The sequence below is a fragment of the Triturus cristatus genome, chromosome 11 (assembly GCF_964204655.1).
Source record: "Triturus cristatus chromosome 11, aTriCri1.1, whole genome shotgun sequence".
NCBI lineage: Eukaryota > Metazoa > Chordata > Amphibia > Caudata > Salamandridae > Triturus > Triturus cristatus.
The window spans coordinates 498,866,986-498,887,255 of record NC_140594.1 but is presented as its reverse complement, the minus strand read 5'-3'; the positions used below and the strand labels follow the sequence as shown (position 1 = coordinate 498,887,255).

At 46.8% G+C, this 20,270-nt stretch overlaps 1 protein-coding gene across 2 annotated transcripts in view; it reads left to right on the top strand.

The window, feature by feature from the left end:
* Window positions 1-243: 243 nt before the first annotated feature.
* LOC146784477 (guanylate-binding protein 7-like) overlaps window positions 244-20,270 on the top strand; it is a 189,106-nt gene continuing 169,079 nt past the window's right edge. Inside the window, exon 1 of one of the 2 annotated variants that reach the window (XM_085633277.1) lies at window positions 244-500. The gene's annotated coding sequence lies outside the window, so the exon portion shown is untranslated. Of the gene's footprint in view, window positions 501-11,245; window positions 11,385-20,270 lie in introns of those variants that run through there. The other variant, XM_085633278.1, reaches the window with a different exon arrangement.

The following is a 20,270-nucleotide window of genomic DNA, read 5'->3' as shown; positions in this document are numbered from 1 at the left end:
GCACCATACAAAAGTAATACGCTACACGAAAAAAAATACTGAAACGCGGCAGCCTGGAAACACTTTCAGGAAATGCACAATTAAGGTTAAACGTAGGTAAAACGTGAGACACAAACAGGAATTAAGTGACTGGCAAGGATCACTTTAAAGTGTTTCTCAATCATTATTCCGAAACCACTCCGTGTTTTTGCCTGTAAAGTTAAGAACCTGACTTCCTGTTTTGTCACAAGGCGGATGTGGCCCGCTTACACCTTCAGTTTCAGTTTCACACTGAGTCATTTCGGGGATGGGGGGGGGGGGGCATAAGAATTTACACATATTGGCCTTTGACGATCCGTGTATTCCGGGAAACGAGTGAATTCCTGTCACATGCCACATTGCACGTTATAAAGCATTTTCAGTTTCGTTCTGTGCGGCTGGCGAGCAAAGTGTATAAATACACTGACTGACTCGGCTGAAGTAGCCGTAGGAGCTTTCAGACTAACGCACGAAGGTTTACAGTAAGTGTTTTTATTTTTATTTTCATTTGTATGTCCTTAAAGTTCTATGCACCGATCATACGCCCCTTAATGTCTCGTTTTATTTACTCTGTGATACATTGTGCTCGGGGTGGTCAGGGCCGTAGCTTGGTTGTTAATTTAAGGGGGGAGCTACAGATTTCAACTATGCTGGCATATCATGTTAAAATTCATTATCAGAGAAGCAGTGCCGGGGGGAGGGGGGAGGGGGGGGGGGTTATGGGGAGTGGAAAGGGAGCGGAGTGCAGATTGTAAGGGGCACTTAAAACAATATTTTGTGATATATCCAACTCCTTTCGGGAACTTCATAACGGATGTGAATGACAGACAGAAGACGGTGTGTGTGTGCGCGAGTGTATATAAAAATCCCAGGTGAAATGGGACAGACTCCTCTCTATACGTAACTGAAAACATACGCCCAAACTATTTACTAGGGAATAGGGGGGTGGGGGTGTAACACCCCAAACACTCCCTTTGAAGCTACGCCCCTGAGGGTGCTGCGGCGCTGGTATTCCTGTTCCTAGGTATCAGAGAAATGACAGCAATGCAACTGTAGTGACCTGGGTCAGGGCACTAGGACCCTGTAGTGGACTGTGGGGACACCAAGGGAACCGGACACCACATCTGGTCAAGGGTGTGGGAGGGGACGCTACAGAGCGAGGAGAGAGCGTGGGCAGATGTGCGTGGGCATAGTATCGCCATTGGCACCCCTCAGTCCCCCCTCTAACAAAATACATTACCCAATAATAGCACACACACAGACTGTTTGATTGGGTACAAATGCTGCAGGTTTATTACATACACCGTTATGTAATAGGTGGGTTATCTTACGGGCGATCCAAGGGCAGGCAACCAACTGGGCCGCCAGCCCGCCTGATGAGCCGGGCAGCACTGGGGCGAACCCGCCTTTGCTGCCGTCCAAGTGATTCACTTACCGGATCACGTGACCGTTGGTAACTTCTACCCACGCCCCTTCCCGGGGCGGAGCGTAGCATAGCAAACCCCCGGTTGTTCAGGCCCACAACCGCCCGAAGGACTAGCGGGGCGCCGACACGGCTTCCGGGACCCTCACATGAGGCTCCTCGGATTTGGCTCTGGCACCCCCTATGGTGCAGCGCAGAGGTACCCTTGGTACCGGCCTGCTTCCAGATCGCCCTGTAACTCCGCCTGCAACTAAAAAAAAGGAAACATTACAATATTCTCACCCCCACCTGCCAACACCCAGCCGGGTAAGCGGTAGGGAGGGATGCGGCGTGCGAGGAGAACAAGAGGTCGCCGGCATGGTGGGGGAGGGCTATATAGCCTCCCCCCACGCCCAGAGGAGCCCCGGAAGTGACGCCTGTTGCGTCACTTCCGGGCAGGAAAGAGGAGGGGGACACCGGCCGGAGTCCCTGCCCCCCAGGACGGGGGAGGCGGGGAGGGGTGACCAGTGCCCAGGCGACACTAGGGCGCCAACCACTCGCGGGCCACGGTCAACCGCATAGTTTCGCCATTGGCACCCCTCAGTCCCCCCTCCAACAAAATACATTACCCAATAATAACACACACACAGACTGTTTGATTGGGTACAAAATGCTGCAGGTTTATTACATACACCGTTATGTAATAGGTGGGTTATCTTACGGGCGATCCAAGGGCAGGCAACCAACTGGGCCGCCTGCCCGCCTGATGAGCCGGGCAGCACTGGGGCGAACCCCGCCTTTGCTGCCGTCGAAGTGATTCTCTTACAAGATCACGTGACCGTTGGTAACTTCTACTCACGCCCCTTCCCGGGGCGGAGCGTAGCATAGCAAACCCCCGGTTGTTCAGGCCCACAACCGCCCGAAGGACTAGCGGGGCGCCGACACGGCTTCTGGGACCCTCCCATGAGGCTCCTCGGATTTGGCTCTGGCACCCCCTATGGTGCCGCGCACAGGTACCCTTGGTACCTGCCTGCTTCCAGATCGCCCTGTAACTCAGCCACAGCTCTGGAGGCGGCCACTGTCGCTGCCAGAGCCCCCCCCCCCCGGGGCGGGGAGGCCGCGAGCCGACGCAGAGGCCAGCCACCACCGCCCCCGGTGCATCCATGCCGACGACCACACGAGGTATACACTTTTTCCTAAACAGTGAATCTCGACCCACAGCGAGCGCTTTAACGAGCGCATTAACGAGCACCAGTAGCCCTCTGGCCCCAGGGGTTGTAGAGGGGGCGATTCCGGACACAGGGCATGTGTCCCAGGCTCAGCGCCCGTGGCCTCCCTCCCACCCCTGGGTCGGGTCTCTGCGCTTGCAGGCTCAGTCCGGCAGGCCGGGCCCTAGGTTCGCACCGCATGGGGAGGGGGGGGTGTACCTACAGGTGCCTGCACGGGGAGGAGGCCGGGTCAAAATGTTGCCGCCTCCCGCCAGACTCGAACCTGGTTCCCCAACTTCAAGTCGGTCGCTCTAGCCAATGAGCCACACCCTGGCCGGGCGCGCTGCCGAGGCCGGGAGACTACAATGTTGAGCGCATCCACGAGTTGTTGCCCACCACGAGGCCCATCCCGGGGGCAGACCCGTTTGAGCGGCGCTAGCCACATGCCACCTTCAAAACCCCATAGGCAGAAGCCAGCTTACCCCCCCCCCCCAGGCCCCCGTCAGCCAACCAGCCTAGGCTGGACCGCCCCGCCCTGCTGCCCCCAGCTGGTGTGCTCAGGCATGGGGGTGGGGGGGAACAATAAGCACTCACCGCGAAGAGCGCGTTGAAAGCGTGGTGAGATGTGGCGTGCGAGGCGAACAAGAGGTCGCCGGCATGGTGGAGGAGGGCTATATAGCCTCCCCCCACGCCAAGGGAGCCCCAGAAGTGACGCCCGTCGCGTCACTTCCGGGCAGGAAAGAGGAGGGGGACACCGGCCGGAGTCCCTGCCCCCCAGGAGGGGGAGGCGGGGAGGGGTGACCGGTGCCCAGGCGACACTAGGGCGCCGACCGCTCTAGTGGCCCCCTGCGGGGGCCGCGGTCAGCGGCACAGCACAACATAGTACACCTGAATAAAGAATATAAGATCCTTACCTGTCTCCCGTGTAGCTGTGGGGCAAGGACACGACAACTTAACTACATTCAGCAAACTATTGTCCCTCATATACTTGATGGGGTCTCCACTCGGTGACCTGATCCTCGGACCTACCAGGGACCGACGGAAAACTCAGCATCTCTTGACGTGTGGATGACAACTCAGCATCTTTTTGCGTGCCCAGGAAACCCGGCGCCTCCTGCCAACAGGGAGCGATGCAGGCCAAGATACAAACAGTCCCATTCAGGAGGTGGGTCTCGATTTCTTTAAGCCAAAGAGACTTTTAATGTAACTATTTTCCTCGCTAAGGAATTCCTCTTTTCGATACAAGTTAGGGAACCTGTATTGTTGTTTTGTTGACTTACAAGCTCTGTTTGATTTGATAAATCAAGAGGTCCTATTGGATAATCTGGAAAAATTAGATATTCTAAAAGGCCTTCTTTGTATTTTAAAAGAATTGCACCGAGGAAATTGGGCCCAAATAGAACTTGATAGAGGCGGAACATTAACAAAGAAGATTATGATAAGGAATTATTTGCATTTTATTCAAGGGACCTACCGGAGACCAGAAATGAGGCAGCAGCTTTTTCGCTTAAGATAGGCGGGCATCATGTGGCATGTCTGCTTTATAAAAACGATCTAGTTATAATAAACATTGCACAAATTGGCTTGCAGAAAAAATTAGCTGCATTTGAAAGATATATCAAGGACAAAAAGATCTTTGTCAATATGGAAAAAAACAAAATGTTGATTTTTGGGGAAAGAATGAAGGAATGTAATTGGTTTCTGGGAAAAAGGACGGAAGAAGTGGTCATGTATCTGGGCAGGTATTTTACATCATAGCTAAGTTGGATGACACATTTGGAAGTAATTAAAGCTAATTCCCTGCCAATAATCATGGGATCAAGTAAATTTAGGAAAGAGTTTGGGGGTCGTGAGCTAGACTCAGTCCTGACCATATAAAGCATTAGTTCAGACCAAATTGTTATATGGTGCAGAAGTCATGTATTTAAGTGGGATGGGTAATTGGGATTGCATTGAAGGCCAATGTTTAAAAAGATATTGCATCTCCCCAAAACTGCTGTGGACCTGGCCTTAAGGATGGAAACAGGATTGTCATCATGGTCTTGCCTCTCAGAAAGGGCTGTATTGACATTTTGGGATAAGCTGTTGGTGGCCTGTGATAACAGATATCACTGTTGTGTAGGGATGAAATCTTGAAGAGTGAATGGAAATGGGCAGTTAGCTTACAATGTATCCTATTAAGGATAAAAGGTCTGTATTTCTCGGACCAATTCTGGTCGTATCGTCCAATAGAATTGTCCAATAGAAAAGTCTACAAAAAGAACTATGTGCCAAAATGGAATCCATTTCCAGAACCAGAGACATTATATGTTAGTAAAAAGAAGTCTACCGCCCAGTGCTGGGAGGCCTGGCAGGATTGTTCCCCCTTAACCTATCTTTTGACATTAGCAAATATGTCCATGAGGCAGGAAATATTCAAATTTCGAATTGGGATCAATCCTTTGTAGTCATGCCGTGAGATGAACTGGAGACTAAAGAAATCCAGTGGTTTTTGTAACTGGGGGTTTGGAATGAAATGCTCAAATGTGCATATTTTATTGGCCTGTTTATTTTTTAGATCGGAGCTTCGTAGTGTTTTATTACCAGTTTTATTGAAATCTGGCGTGACGGAGCGTCAAAAAGCTCTGACGTTTTTATCCAGTTTGGAGTTTTTCGATGTTGCCTGCGCATTTGGGTCTTTAAAGGCGAAAAAGGAAAGTTTGATAAACGTTTAGATTGTATAGTCTTATTATAGGAAGAGACATGCTTTAATGTAATTGATTTGAGGGGTTGTAGCATTTGGGATAAGTAAGAGGACATTATTTTATTTGACTTTTATGGTTGTATGATTTTGATGAAACAATTGTTTTTAGTAGTTGTATGGACTACGTTCTAAATAAACATATATTATGAACTAAACTAGTCATGAGCAGACTTGATTAATGGGTCTTGTGGTTGGAGTACTGGAAGAGACTTAGAAGTAAATTGTTTGTACTTCCGTGAAGACAAAGGTGAGGAAGTAAAACCGTAACCTTTGTTTTTTTGGAGTCTGTCTGACCTGGTAGGTAAAGCTCACAAGGTTAACAGAGCTCCAATAGCAAGTTAATTTTCAAGGAGGGCAGAAGCGCTGTGGAAGGCCGTTCAGAATGTGGCATCAAACACCAGCATTGCAATGCATTTTCCTGACGTCAGTGGCCCTTCTGTCTCCAACCTGCATTGCATCTGACCTAAGTTCTGGTCTAGCCAACTACAAGCTCTCCAGAAGTCAACTGGCACACCCTACCAGTGAACCTCGAAACAAATCCTCCTTCCTGCTTTCAGGTCTTTACCAAGTCTCAAGGACTACTTCTGCTAAAACCACCCTCCCCCTTCTGCCTCAGTGTTCTCCAGGGTCTTGGCTGTGGACTTTAGTAAAGGTATCTTTTTCTGTAGTTAACAAGATTGATGGCAATCTCACAGTAATCTGCAGTTTGCCACAGTAATCATCACCACGTCATTGAATTAAAACATGTTGCCGCAAGTGATCTGATGCAGCACATAATAACATTTAAGAAATATTTTAAGTAAGTTCTATATTAATAAAACATGTAAACCTATTTTTACAGAGCCCACAAATTTCACTGGTCCATGAATGAGTAGCTCATTAAGGCAGCGAGAGCTAAATCTCTTAACTCTAAAAATGTTTTATTATCTTGGTTTCATAATTTGAATTAATGTACATTTATGATTTTAAAGGATGTGTAATATGCTTGTAATAAACTTGTCTTGAAATCTCTCTTCATCCATATCTACATAAACATCAGTCAGAAATCTAGGACAACTCACTGATGCAGCTACTATTTACATATTTAGTTTCATGTAAACACTTTCGTTCTTTATGCATTACTCATGTCTTCAGGGTCATGGTAATGTTCCTGAGGTGCATTCTTTATCCTTTGCACTCTGGTATTCGTAGTCATGAGTATGCAATGGCTAAAACAAGACTATTAGCACCAGAATGCAAAAAAAGCTTGCTTTGATGATTTGTTTCCACAGGGGGCCTAAGAAATTTGAGAATTGTGTATGCTAAAAAATCTCATCTATCGCCCTCCAGAGCAAACCAACAACGTGTTGTATTCACCCATCATACCAGTAACTTTTAATAATGTTCGCAAAGTTGCACTGTACAAGTACATTGATTGATTCGTAATTACTAACTTTAGAGAAATTGTGTCTGTCCGTGCAGAGCCATATATGGGGCTCATTTCTGCACTTGTGAAATAACTGCAATTTTATCTTTAACATTAGAGGAATTTCCAGGACTGTGTAAGCATGAACACATTTAACGGTTTGGCTGACTGCTGATAACGTGAAATGGTTGAAGTCCTGCTTATCATGTAACCACTGCATGTAAATCACCTTCAGTATCAATCTGAGGCCAGTGAACTGAGCAAAGTGCATCTATCTATATACATATATATATATATATATATATATATAAATATATATATATATTCACTAAAAAAAACGTAGGTTTCAGGCACGTTACAGTTAGAAATTAGCATTTAAAAACCATAGAAATTCACTGAAAAAACCATAGGTTTCAGGAACGTTATAATTAGTTGGACATTTCACTCATATAAAACCATAGAAATTCCGGCGTTATAGTTAGTTCAGCTAACTATAACTCGCTCCCCCGCAATGCACTGCTGATGATGTCACATAATACATCATTCATGACATGGTCAGTGACATCACTGATGACATCTCAAATGACATCACTGATAACATCACTGATGACATCATGCAGTGACTGTGTGTTTCTGTAAAGTTTAATTTTGTTTTATATATATGCCAAGCTGTATTGAGGAATTAGTGGGTGTATAAGTGTCTGTATTGAGGATTTAGTAGGTACATGACTGCCTGAATAAGTGAGTGATTAAATGTGTCTTACTGAATGCATGGGTTAGTGACTAAACTGTGTGAAAGTCTGTATCAGTCTGTCTGTTGCTGTGTAAGCTGCTGCATGGGTTGGTGAGTAGCTGCATGAGTGTCTATATGGGTTAATGATTGCTTGCCTGAGTATTTGTATGGCTGCCTGAGTGTGAGTGTGGGTGGGTGGGAGGTGTGTGACTCTGTGCATAGATGTGTGAGTTGTTGATTCACTGGGTGTGTGGGTTCAAGAGTGCATGTGGAAACAGCTGTATGGGTGGGTGAGTGTGTGTATGGGTGTGTTGGTGAGTGAATGGATGTCTCAGTGGTACATGTGCAAGTAACTACATATGTAAAAGGCAGTATATGTGAGTGATGGTGTATATAAATACTATATGTGAGAGTCAGGAATTGTGAGAGTGGCTGCATGGATGAGTATGTATCAGTATCAGTAATTCTATAAGAGAGAGTAATTATGTGTTAGTATCTGTATGAATAAGTGAGGTTGTGTCTGTATAACTGTATAGGTGAGTAAACTGAAGTATGATTGATTCTTTGCATGACTGACTAAGTGTGTGAGTAACTCTGGATATGTGGCAGTGTGTGAGTGTCTCTAAAGGTGTATGAGTGCATATGATAGTGTTGTATTGATGAGTGACTGCATGTATGAGTGACTGTATGGGTGAATGAGTGGATGTGTGTGTAGACCTAGGAATCAGTCAGTGCATATTTAGTAACTGGTATTGATGTGTCTATTTTTTCAAAAATGGTAGTCTGTATTTAAAGTGGGTGTATCAAAGGTTATATTCAGGTGTGAGGAGGTGCATCAGATTCTCACGTGGATGATGTCATCAGTGATGTTATCAGTGATGTCATTTGAGATGTCATCAGTGATATCATCAGTGATGTCACTGACCATGTCATGAATGATGTAATGTCATCAGCAGTGCATTGTGGGGGCGCGAGTTATAGTTAGCTGAACTAACTATAACGCCGGAATTTTTTATGGTTTTGTACGAGTGAAATGTCCAACTTACTATAATGTTCCTGAAACCTATGGTTTTTTCAGTGAATTTCTATTGTTTTTTAAATGCTAATTTCTAACTATTACATGCCTGAAACCTATGGTTTTTCCAGTGAATTTCAACGCTATGTTTAAAAAAAAAAAAAAATATATATATATATATATATATATATATATATATATATATATGAATCAAACAAATAGCCTTTAGCTTTGAAAAGGCACTCGACAGTGCTGTGCCTTCCAGCTTCTACTTTCCAGCCTGCCTTTGCGCACATATTTCATTAAATGTGCCGACGCGTTTCAAGGTGTGACCCTCTTCATCTTGGGCTGCAAAAAACGGCTCTTGACGATCATGTCATTGTTATTTCCGGCTACTTTTATTGCAAGCCCCCAAGTAGGCGTGTACTACATCCCACGTCACTTCGCTGTATGCTGGGACTTGAAGTCCATGACATGATTAAAATATTAACTTTCAGTAAGTTCAAGAGTTCGTTTAAAATCATGCTTCAATTAAATACCTTCAGTAGGTTATGTGCGTTTTAGCAAGCTTAATCCAGAACAGCACTGTGCCACAGGAGTCCCGAATTTGTTTCAGACTCTGGCCTCGCCCAGCAGGAGACAACATCTTTCTTCCTGCAGGCGATGGTGCCCTTCCCACGGCCAGGCCGCCGTGTGCAGTAATGAATCAAACAAATAGCCTTTAGCTTTGAAAAGGCACTCGACAGTGCTGTGCCTTCCAGCTTCTACTTTCCAGCCTGCCTTTGCGCACATATTTCATTAAATGTGCCGACGCGTTTCAAGGTGTGACCCTCTTCATCTTGGGCTGCAAAAAACGGCTCTTGACGATCATGTCATTGTTATTTCCGGCTACTTTTATTGCAAGCCCCCAAGTAGGCGTGTACTACATCCCACGTCACTTCGCTGTATGCTGGGACTTGAAGTCCATGACATGATTAAAATATTAACTTTCAGTAAGTTCAAGAGTTCGTTTAAAATCATGCTTCAATTAAATACCTTCAGTAGGTTATGTGCGTTTTAGCAAGCTTAATCCAGAACAGCACTGTGCCACAGGAGTCCCGAATTTGTTTCAGACTCTGGCCTCGCCCAGCAGGAGACAACATCTTTCTTCCTGCAGGCGATGGTGCCCTTCCCACGGCCAGGCCGCCGTGTGCAGTAATGAATCAAACAAATAGCCTTTTGGAAACATATTTACACGGCTGCCTTGTCGTGGGGAACGCACCATCTCGGACGCAGAGAGGCTGTAAGATGGAACTATTTCCAAATTATTTCAGCACAAGGAGCCAAGGAAAATATGACTCACACTGGCATTCCTACCTACTAAAGGACATAATTAATTGCTTTTAAAGATGACGAATTTTCACGGAACCTGCTGGGGGTAAAACAAAGTTGTCTCCTGGGACTACAGGTACCGGCATGCATAATTAATTAACAAGCACTGAGCCAGGCCCACGTGGGGCCACTGAATATTTAAAATGCTGAAGAAAACTGTCCGTGAAACATTTGTTAATAAAGTAGCCCATGAGGAAGAAGCAGTGTGCTTTGAAACGCGTTGGGCATTTAATGGAATAAAAGTGTGATTTTAACCTTGACAGAACCGGATGGTGGACTCCTTTGTCGAGTGCGTTCCTAAAAGCTTTGGGCATTTGTTTGGAAACATATTTACACGGCTGCCTTGTCGTGGGGAACGCACCATCTCGGACGCAGAGAGGCTGTAAGATGGAACTATTTCCAAATTATTTCAGCACAAGGAGCCAAGGAAAATATGACTCACACTGGCATTCCTACCTACTAAAGGACATAATTAATTGCTTTTAAAGATGACGAATTTTCACGGAACCTGCTGGGGGTAAAACAAAGTTGTCTCCTGGGACTACAGGTACCGGCATGCATAATTAATTAACAAGCACTGAGCCAGGCCCACGTGGGGCCACTGAATATTTAAAATGCTGAAGAAAACTGTCCGTGAAACATTTGTTAATAAAGCAGCCCATGAGGAAGAAGCAGTGTGCTTTGAAACGCGTTGGGCATTTAATGGAATAAAAGTGTGATTTTAACCTTGACAGAACCGGATGGTGGACTCCTTTGTCGAGTGCGTTCCTAAAAGCTTTGGGCATTTGTTTGGAAACATATTTACACGGCTGCCTTGTCGTGGGGAACGCACCATCTCGGACGCAGAGAGGCTGTAAGATGGAACTATTTCCAAATTATTTCAGCACAAGGAGCCAAGGAAAATATGACTCACACTGGCATTCCCACCTACTAAAGGACATAATTAATTGCTTTTAAAGATGACGAATTTTCACGGAACCTGCTGGGGGTAAAACAAAGTTGTCTCCTGGGACTACAGGTACCGGCATGCATAATTAATTAACAAGCACTGAGCCAGGCCCACGTGGGGCCACTGAATATTTAAAATGCTGAAGAAAACTGTCCGTGAAACATTTGTTAATAAAGCAGCCCATGAGGAAGAAGCAGTGTGCTTTGAAACGCGTTGGGCATTTAATGGAATAAAAGTGTGATTTTAACCTTGACAGAACCGGATGGTGGACTCCTTTGTCGAGTGCGTTCCTAAAAGCTTTGGGCATTTGTTTGGAAACATATTTACACGGCTGCCTTGTCGTGGGGAACGCACCATCTCGGACGCAGAGAGGCTGTAAGATGGAACTATTTCCAAATTATTTCAGCACAAGGAGCCAAGGAAAATATGACTCACACTGGCATTCCTACCTACTAAAGGACATAATTAATTGCTTTTAAAGATGACGAATTTTCACGGAACCTGCTGGGGGTAAAACAAAGTTGTCTCCTGGGACTACAGGTACCGGCATGCATAATTAATTAACAAGCACTGAGCCAGGCCCACGTGGGGCCACTGAATATTTAAAATGCTGAAGAAAACTGTCCGTGAAACATTTGTTAATAAAGCAGCCCATGAGGAAGAAGCAGTGTGCTTTGAAACGCGTTGGGCATTTAATGGAATAAAAGTGTGATTTTAACCTTGACAGAACCGGATGGTGGACTCCTTTGTCGAGTGCGTTCCTAAAAGCTTTGGGCATTTGTTTGGAAATATATATATATATGTATACATATATATTTAAAAAAATTGTGAATAATTTTTAGTTAGGAAAACTATATTCATTCTTTTAAAGAAAAAACATATTAAACAGAGGTCGCGCACCCTACACGATGGCTGCGTGCATTTCGGTAGCCATTTTGCAAAGTCGCGCTGGGGTCGCGACTTCGGCGTAATTTGTAAAGTATGAAATATCTTTAAATTACTTATAAATAACAGTTTTCCTTTAAGTGTTTGTCTAAATGTATTAATAAATATATTTTTAAAGTATTATTTTCAATATAATTTTGCCAAAAAATTCTTAGCTTATTATTGAATTTGGAGGTTAGGAGGGATGGCCATTTTGCTCGATCTGTTTTGCAAGATTCTTTGGTCTAGTCAGGTGGACACCCTCCTCTGGGTGAAGTACGGCTTGAAGATTCTATTCAAAAGGTGAGGAATCAACAGGCAGAAGTATCCATCAGAAGAGCAAGTTACTTACCTTCGGTAACGCTTTTTCTGGTGGATACAGTATCTGCCTGTGCATTCCTCACTGTCCCGCCCGCCTCCCCGTTGTCAACCTGTTTCTACCAAAAAGATGCTTGTACTGTTTGGCATAAATGTTTTTAATATGTCTTAATCATGCTTATGTTTTAATAGTGGGAAATGCTTGATCTGTTGCTATTTCTTTATGCCTTTTTGGTTATGCATTTGTATGTGTATATGTATATATATATATTCACTGAAAAAACCGTAGGTTTCACACACATCACTGTATTTAGACACCTATTTACCCATGTCTTCTTCCATTAATCTTTAGCTATACATATATTACAAATATTTAGTTTTCATAAAGACACATATGTCATCAGTGATGTAATATCTGACGTCATCAGCAGAGGATTGCGGTCGCGTGAGTTATAGTTGCCTGCACTAACTATAACGGGGGAATTTCATTGGGTTTTTACGAGTGAAATGTCCAGCTAACTATAACATGTGTGAAACCTATGGTTTTTTAAGTGAATTTGCAAGGTTTTTAAAATGCTAATTCGTAACTATAACGTGTGTGAAACCTACGGTTTTTTCAGTGAATTTGTACGTTTTTTTAAATGCTAAGTTATGTATTTATTTGTTTATTTTTCAGGTTTTTCACCGTGCGTGCACCGTGTGCGCACGGTGCGCCTCGCGCACCGTGCGCGCGCTGTGGACGCTCGGAGCGTGTCGCGCACCGAGCACCCACGGTTCGCCGTGCACGCTACGTGCGCGCACCTCGCGATTATTAAAAAAAAAAATTGTTTTTTTCGCCCTTGGGGGTCCTTCTGTGACCGCCTGACCAAGGCTAGGGGGTCAGGAACTGTCCACTCTGGACCCTTTTCACGTTCTCCACCTTTTTTTTTCACCCCCTCAGACTGCGAGAGACAAAATGGTGGCCGACAGTTCCTGGTTTCGACCGATTCGAATGTTTACCGACATCTAACAATCAATCAGAATTGCGCTCGCGCACGGCAGGGTGCGCGCACGGTGCGCGCGTATAGATATTGATATGCTTTTAAATGCTATTTTCTCAGGAAATACTGAACAGATTTACACCAGACCTGCAAAAGGCACTTCCTTGAACTTATGGCTACCTCTCTGCCAAATTTCACGTAATTCTGTTCAGCCGTTCGGGCTGTAGCTGCGACTAAAGGTCCTATGGGGAAAACGCGTTTTGGGACACCCCTTTTTCTCGGCCCCCGCTTGACGAATCACCCCGAGACTTTCAGGGTAGGAGCTGAACGGAGCGCCCCATTAGTTTTGAAAATTTCGCGAGATTCGTCAACCGGCGCCAAAGTTATTCAAAATAGAATTTTGAGATTTCCTATGGAAACTAGGTTGTAACTATAACTATCTACTGGCGACCGCCAGTAGATAATATATATATATATATATATATATATATATATATATATATATATAAATAAATTCACGATCCTGACACGCTTATTTCCTTCCAGCTTCAAACAGGTACGGACCACAACGTGCGTTTTAGTGCAGGTTTATTGCATCCTCAATCAGCTACATTTTGACACAGCAAGTACCCAGCATATATATATATATATATATATTTAATATACTATGTATACATGTGAAAATGTGTCGGTCCACCTGTTTACCTCGGTGGCACGGAAAAAATGGGTGGAACTGACGTCAGCACGCCGATGAGGTCCTTTTATGGCTCCTATGATGTCATACGTTGTCGCGAGTGGAGCTGTGCTATTACGACATCGTTGTCGACGTGGGAGTGCTAGGAAAGAATTTCCGCGGAATGCTGGCGCAGGGGATATTCATCTAAGTGTTCAGGCTAGTCCTTTGGGAGCAACTGATTATGTTGCCACTCCAGAAACCGAAACCAGTGATCCGAGGGCAGAGGCCCTGCAGATGGCACACGAGGTGGGGAGCCCAGTCGTGTGTACCGGCGGGGTAGCGAAGTGACAAGCACCACTACCCACAGAAAAGGTAACGAGGGCACTGAATAACACAGGATCGTCTCTTTGTATCTGGCAGTAACAGCAAGGTTAAAATGCCCTAGTTCCAAAATGTAGAATTAGTCTTCAAGAGGACCTACGATGGATGCCGCTTCTGCCTTCCGTACACTGGAGGCGGAACATGGGTCACGCGGTACGGTCATACTGCGGTGGGATGCACACTCGTTGACCTCTCATACTACTTCTACACATTTCGGGGACAACGCTTTCCATTAGCTGTGTTTTCTGATGACGTGTCGCGCCGGCCCCGTCCAACAGCAGAACCCCTTTAGATCCAAACAGACTCTTCCACTCTCTCACCAGAAGTGAAACCAGGCCACACGGGCACTTTCACCATACAACAGCCGGGAATGCACTTTTCGGTAAAAAAACACATTCCTTCCTCCTAATTTATCAAATAAACGATTCACTGAAGAATAGGGGCCAGCTTTGATCGGTAAACAGCCGTTACAGCAACTTTTTTACCTCGCGATACCATTACAACGCATGCCTTACCACGCATGCGTTGGGGGCGGAGCCAGCTTGTACCAATAAGAAGGCAGCAGGATTTATGCAACGCGATGATGGAAGCCTCCTGAACACTTGGGCGCTGATGAAGGCAAAACTGTGCCGAAATGCATTCGCCATAATCTGGGAATAAAGTGCTTCCATGGTTCTCCCCAGTGTGGCCTCTGCTCTTTCACGAGGAGGAGTTGTTTGGTGATATTTTCTGCGTCAGCCAGAGACGCAGTACAGAGGTCCCCGTTTCAAAAGTTGGCCCGGACATCACTGGCTCTGTTTCGGCAGTTTCTTTGTGTTCCAAGAGGATTGGATTGGCCGGAGCCCGCCACTGTGTTTGGGAATAGATGGGGCGGTCGTAAGGTTATCAACCTCATGCTGGGCGGTATGCATTGTCATTTCTGCCCCTGCTGATTTGTGACCTGAACTTTGTGGCTGAAGCGGTGAGGGGACCCGTGGGGGCGCTTTGTTGTCAACACAAGCAGGAAAATTGGTCTTTTAAACATCGCAACCCTGCACCCCGCTTAACCATTTGGTTTTACGAACACCCCATGCAGTACCTACCTGGAAGCCGAATCTTGCTTTCTGGGAGTTGCAGTTCACAAATACTCCGTGAACTGGAACAGGTGAGCAAACATCTTTGGGGGCGGAGCCAGCTTGTACCAATAAGAAGGCAGAAGGATTTATGCAACGCGATGATGGAAGCCTCCTGAACACTTGGGCGCTGATGAAGGCAAAACTGTGCCGAAATGCATTCGCCATAATCTGGGAATAAAGTGCTTCCATGGTTCTCCCCTGTGTGGCCTCTGCTCTTTCACGAGGAGGAGTTGTTTGGTGATATTTTCTGCGTCAGCCAGAGACGCAGTACAGAGGTCCCCGTTTCAAAAGTTGGCCCGGACTTCACTGGCTCTGTTTCGGCAGTTTCTTTGTGTTCCAAGAGGATTGGATTGGCCGGAGCCCGCCACTGTGTTTGGGAATAGATGGGGCGGTCGTGAGGTTATCAACCTCATGCTGGGCGGTATGCATTGTCATTACTGCCCCTGCTGATTTGTGTCCTGATCTTTGTGGCTGAAGTGGTGAGGGGACCCGTGGGGGCGCTTTTTTGTCAACACAAGCAGGAAAATTGGTCTTTTAAACATCGCAACCCTGCACCCCGCTTAACCATTTGGTTTTACGAACACCCCATGCAGTACCTACCTGGAAGCCGAATCTTGCTTTCTGGGAGTTGCAGTTCACAAATACTCCGTGAACTGGAACAGGTGAGCAAACATCTTTGGGGGCGGAGCCAGCTTGTACCAATAAGAAGGCAGCAGGATTTATGCAACGCGATGATGGAAGCCTCCTGAACACTTGGGCGCTGATGAAGGCAAAACTGTGACGAAATGCATTTGCCATAATCTGGGAATAAAGTGCTTCCATGGTTCTCCCCTGTGTGGCCTCTGCTCTTTCACGAGGAGGAGTTGTTTGGTGATATTTTCTGCATCAGCCAGAGACGCAGTACAGAGGTCCCCGTTTCAAAAGTTGGCCCGGACTTCACTGGCTCTGTTTCAGCAGTTTCTTTGTGTTCCAAGAGGATTGGATTGGCCGGAGCCCGCCACTGTGTTTGGGAATAGATGGGGCAGTCGTGAGGTTATCAACCTCATGCTGCGCGGTATGCATTGTCATTACTGCCCCTGCTGATTTGTGTCCTGAACTTTGTAGCTGAAGCGGTGAGGGGACCCGTGGGGGCGCTTTGTTGTCAACACAAGCAGGAAAATTGGTCTTTTAAACATCGCAACCCTGCACCCCGCTTAACCATTTGGTTTTACGAACACCCCATGCAGTACCTACCTGGAAGCCGAATCTTGCATTCTGGGAGTTGCAGTTCACAAATACTCCGTGAACTGGAACAGGTGAGCAAACATCTTTGGGGGCGGAGCCAGCTTGTACCAATAAGAAGGCAGCAGGATTTATGCAATGCGATGATGGAAGCCTCCTGAACACTTGGGCGCTGATGAAGGCAAAACTGTGCCGAATTGCATTCGTCATAATCTGGGAATAAAGTGCTTCCATGGTTCTCCCCTGTGTGGCCTCTGCTCTTTCACGAGGAGGAGTTGTTTGGTGATATTTTCTGCGTCAGCCAGAGACGCAGTACAGAGGTCCCCGTTCCAAAAGTTGGCCCGGACCTCACTGGCTCTGTTTCGGCAGTTTCTTTGTGTTCCAAGAGGATTGGATTGGCCGGAGCCCGCCACTGTGTTTGGGAATAGATGGGGCGGTCGTGAGGTTATCAACCTCATGCTGGGCGGTATGCATTGTCATTACTGCCCCTGCTGATTTCTGTCCTGAACTTTGTGGCTGAAGCGGTGAGGGGACCCGTGGGGGCGCTTTGTTGTCAACACAAGCAGGAAAATTGGTCTTTTAAACATCGCAACCCTGCACCCCGCTTAACCATTTGGTTTTACGAACACCCCATGCAGTACCTACCTGGAAGCCGAATCTTGCATTCTGGGAGTTGCAGTTCACAAATACTCCGTGAACTGGAACAGGTGAGCAAACATCTTTGGGGGCGGAGCCAGCTTGTACCTATGAGAAGGCAGCAGGATTTATGCAACGCGATGATGGAAGCCTCCTGAATACTTGGGCGCTGATGAAGGCAAAATTGTGCCGAAATTCATTCGCCATAATCTGGGAATAAAGTGCTTCCATGGTTCTCCCCAGTGTGGCCTCTCCTCTTTCACGAGGAGGAGTTGTTTGGTGATATTTTCTGCATCAGCCAGTGACGCAGTACAGAGGTCCCCGTTTCAAAAGTTGGCCCGGACTTCACTGGCTCTGTTTCGGCAGTTTCTTTGTGTTCCAAGAGGATTGGATTGGCCGGAGCCCGCCACTGTGTTTGGGAATAGATGGGGCGGTCGTGAGGTTATCAACCTCATGCTGGGCGGTATGCATTGTCATTACTGCCCCTGCTGATTTGTGTCCTGATCTTTGTGCCTGAAGCGGTGAGGGGACCCGTGGGGGCGCTTTGTTGTCAACACAAGCAGGAAAATTGGTCTTTTAAACATCGCAACCATGCACCCCGCTTAACCATTTGGTTTTACGAACACCCCATGCAGTACCTACCTGGAAGCCGAATCTTGCTTTCTGGGAGTTGCAGTTCACAAATACTCTGTGAACTGGAACAGGTGAGCAAACATCTTTGGGGGCGGAGCCAGCTTGTACCAATAAGAAGGCAGCAGGATTTATGCAACGCGATGATGGAAGCCTCCTGAACATTTGGGCGCTGATGAAGGCAAAACTGTGCCGAAATGCATTCGCCATAATCTGGGAATAAAGTGCTTCCATGGTTCTCCCCTGTGTGGCCTCTGCTCTTTCACGAGGAGGAGTTGTTTGGTGATATTTTCTGCGTCAGCCAGAGACGCAGTACAGAGGTCCCCGTTTCAAAAGTTGGCCCGGACTTCACTGGCTCTGTTTCGGCAGTTTCTTTGTGTTCCAAGAGGATTGGATTGGCCGGAGCCCGCCACTGTGTTTGGGAATAGATGGGGCGGTCGTGAGGTTATCAACCTCATGCTGGGCGGTATACATTGTCATTACTGCCCCTGCTGGTTTGTGTCCTGATCTTTGTGGCTGAAGCGGTGAGGGGACCCGTGGGGGCGCTTTGTTGTCAACACAAGCAGGAAAATTGGTCTTTTAAACATCGCAACCCTGCACCCCGCTTAACCATTTGGTTTTACGAACACCCCATGCAGTACCTACCTGGAAGCCGAATCTTGCATTCTGGGAGTTGCAGTTCACAAATACTCCGTGAACTGGAACAGGTGAGCAAACATCTTTGGGGGCGGAGCCAGCTTGTACCAATAAGAAGGCAGCAGGATTTATGCAACGCGATGATGGAAGCCTCCTGAACACTTGGGCGCTGATGAAGGCAAAACTGTGCCGAAATGCATTCGCCATAATCTGGGAATAAAGTGCTTCCATGGTTCTCCCCTGTGTGGCCTCTGCTCTTTCACGAGGAGGAGTTGTTTGGTGATATTTTTCTGCATCAGCCAGAGACGCAGTACAGAGTTCCCCGTTTCAAAAGTTGGCCCGGACTTCACTGGCTCTGTTTCGGCAGTTTCTTTGTGTTCCAAGAGGATTGGATTGGCCGGAGCCCGCCACTGTGTTTGGGAATAGATGGGGCGGTCGTGAGGTTATCAACCTCATGCTGGGCGGTATGCATTGTCATTACTGCCCCTGCTGATTTGTGTCCTGAACTTTGTGGCTGAAGCGGTGAGGGGACCCGTGGGGGCGCTTTGTTGTCAACACAAGCAGGAAAATTGGTCTTTTAAACATCGCAACCCTGCACCCCGCTTAACCATTTGGTTTTACGAACACCCCATGCAGTACCTACCTGGAAGCCGAATCTTGCATTCTGGGAGTTGCAGTTCACAAATACTCCGTGAACTGGAACAGGTGAGCAAACATCTTTGGGGGCGGAGCCAGCTTGTACCAATAAGAAGGCAGCAGGATTTATGCAATGCGATGATGGAAGCCTCCTGAACACTTGGGCGCTGATGAAGGCAAAACTGTGCCGAAATGCATTCGCCATAATCTGGGAATAAAGTGCTTCCATGGTTCTCCCCTGTGTGGCCTCTGCTCTTTCACGAGGAGGAGTTGTTTGGTGATATTTTCTGCGTCAGCCAGAGACGCAGTACAGAGGTCCCCGTTCCAAAAGTTGGCCCGGACCTCACTGGCTCTGTTTCGGCAGTTTCTTTGTGTTCCAAGAGGATTGGATTGGCCGGAGCCCGCCACTGTGTTTGGGAATAGATGGGGCGGTCGTGAGGTTATCAACCTCATGCTGCGCGGTATGCATTGTCATTACTGCCCCTGCTGATTTGTGTCCTGAACTTTGTAGCTGAAGCGGTGAGGGGACCCGTGGGGGCGCTTTGTTGTCAACACAAGCAGGAAAATTGGTCTTTTAAACATCGCAACCCTGCACCCCGCTTAACCATTTGGTTTTACGAACACCCCATGCAGTACCTACCTGGAAGCCGAATCTTGCATTCTGGGAGTTGCAGTTCACAAATACTCCGTGAACTGGAACAGGTGAGCAAACATCTTTGGGGGCGGAGCCAGCTTGTACCAATAAGAAGGCAGCAGGATTTATGCAATGCGATGATGGAAGCCTCCTGAACACTTGGGCGCTGATGAAGGCAAAACTGTGCCGAATTGCATTCGTCATAATCTGGGAATAAAGTGCTTCCATGGTTCTCCCCTGTGTGGCCTCTGCTCTTTCACGAGGAGGAGTTGTTTGGTGATATTTTCTGCGTCAGCCAGAGACGCAGTACAGAGGTCCCCGTTCCAAAAGTTGGCCCGGACCTCACTGGCTCTGTTTCGGCAGTTTCTTTGTGTTCCAAGAGGATTGGATTGGCCGGAGCCCGCCACTGTGTTTGGGAATAGATGGGGCGGTCGTGAGGTTATCAACCTCATGCTGGGCGGTATACATTGTCATTACTGCCCCTGCTGGTTTGTGTCCTGATCTTTGTGGCTGAAGCGGTGAGGGGACCCGTGGGGGCGCTTTGTTGTCAACACAAGCAGGAAAATTGGTCTTTTAAACATCGCAACCCTGCACCCCGCTTAACCATTTGGTTTTACGAACACCCCATGCAGTACCTAC